Source organism: Olea europaea, unplaced genomic scaffold (genome assembly GCF_002742605.1).
Source record: "Olea europaea var. sylvestris unplaced genomic scaffold, O_europaea_v1 scaffold5448, whole genome shotgun sequence".
Lineage (NCBI taxonomy): Eukaryota > Viridiplantae > Streptophyta > Magnoliopsida > Lamiales > Oleaceae > Olea > Olea europaea.
In genome coordinates this window covers 12000-14122 of record NW_019263778.1, presented here as the reverse complement: position 1 = coordinate 14122, position 2123 = coordinate 12000, and positions in this window count along the sequence as shown.

Below are 2123 nucleotides of genomic sequence, written 5' to 3'. Positions count from 1 at the left end.
GGCAAAGGAAAATGGCCTACGACGCTAGCGGCTTCGGTTATTATCCGAAAAACATGGTACACTTTAAACTCAACTATTCCCCCAACTCTTTGCATCCCCATTCCATAAGTATAGAGACCGACAAGCACCGTGTACGTAAGCTTGTGGCATCAATCGACTGTAGATTAGGTGGGCCACACACAATGCAGAACACAACACTGCCGCGGTCGTGTGTGGTCGAGGATCTCATCTTCTGAAGCTTTATGATACCGAAATCACTTTCTCTACGATGTACTGAAAGTTCGTTGTTGTGAGAATTATCCCCTTCACTACTCCATCTTTAATTGCTCGTGGCTTATGACTTGAATGTTGTTTCTATCGCAAATGACATGCCTCTATAAGTTAACAACGCCAGAATGCCAGGTTCGCGTTCATTACATTAACTAGAACTCTTTGAGTTGTTATCTGTGCTTCTGCTTGCTATATCATTTTTTTCCATTTATTTGGTCGCTTGAGTAAACATGTGTCTCACTGTTAAACATTTGCAAGATCGGTTGGACCGGGCACCGACTTGAGGTGTGCTTTACTTGGTATACCTGAACCTAGTGTAAGTTAGTGACTTTTACCAAGTATAGTGGCACTGTTTCCAGCCTCTTGGAGTTCAAATTGTAGATTGTTGCTCTATTTCATGAAAACTATTTTTCTTGGTCAATATAACTATTTCTGTAAAGGCTCTTCCTTCCTATTACACTCTTGTTATTGTAATGAACAGATGAAAATTGCCTATTGTTCCGAAGTGCTGTTTATAAGGGGAAATTGGCACATGGTTTTGGTCCAAGGCAAAAAATTATTCCACTAATGAAACCATGAATTCAATTCACGGACGTCACATGTTCTGCTATTGGCTCACGTTCACCGCTTTACCACTACATTGTCATCTTGTCCCCATCCGTTATTTACTAATGATTTGTACATTTTCCTCAGTTATAGATATTGAGTTGTGATCATGTAATGCACAAGTTCACTTGCCTGCTGATAAGAGCTGTTACCATTTCCACTACTACACAATCATTTGTATGTATTTTTTTATGAGTTATTCAGTACCACAAAAGTCAAACACCAATGTAGTTGCCAAATGCATGACATCAGATTGCAGATTCACTTAAGTACAACGTCACATGATTATTTCAGTAAAACCTTTTTAGTGTAATAGTTATTTCTCACAACTTCTGACAACTCTGTTGCTCAACATTTTTGCAACTGTACACGACACAAAATTCAGACGTGATGCAGGACGCATCATCGAACCCTAACCTCGAAAAGAAGTTAGAAGCTCGCAAGTGTGCTAGATGTGAATCTCGAGAGCAGAAGATCTTCATGTCCTTGTCGGGGAAAGTGCTTCTCATCAACCGGGTCAGAGCGCTTATGTGAATTGTTCAACAAAAATGCCGGAAAGGACTGGGCTATCATACAGCTAAAAAACCATTGGGGCACTATGCGCACAGACCACAAACTACTGTTTGAGCTGCTCCAGTGCACGGGAATAGCTTGCGGTCTTAACACTAGGGGCAGAATAGACGCATCGGAATGGTAGTGGAAGCAGAAAATTAAGGTAACGACGGACTCTAATTTGCGTGCAAACAACTCCATAACATCGTACTAATGCTCCCATGTTTCATTGCAAGAGAACCCTCAGTATGGAAAGTTCAAGGACAACGATAACACCGAAATCTACCATAAATATAGTCGTCTGTTTGGAGGTAATTGTGACTCCATGAAGTACGCACTGACACCCACGAAGTCGTCTTAATGTGGGTTTGACTTGGGCGCCAACTCCAACACCGATGATCCAAACTATATGTTACCTATCAACACCAAGACTACTGATTCGAGCGACAGCTTGACACCGGGAAGAGGTAGCTCCTCAATGAATATCTCCCCTCGCCGAAGCGGTGAGAAACATAAGGGAAAATATGCGAAGGGGAAGCGGAAGAAGTTCGGTGCGATGAAGGTTTCTAAGTTGATGGATAACCTCACTTGCGTATCGAGGGAGATGGTATTGGTGATTCGTTCAAAAGAAGATGGCTAAATGACTCTCCACGAGTGCATCGATGATTTGCTTTCGACTAGCCTCGTCGAAGCTA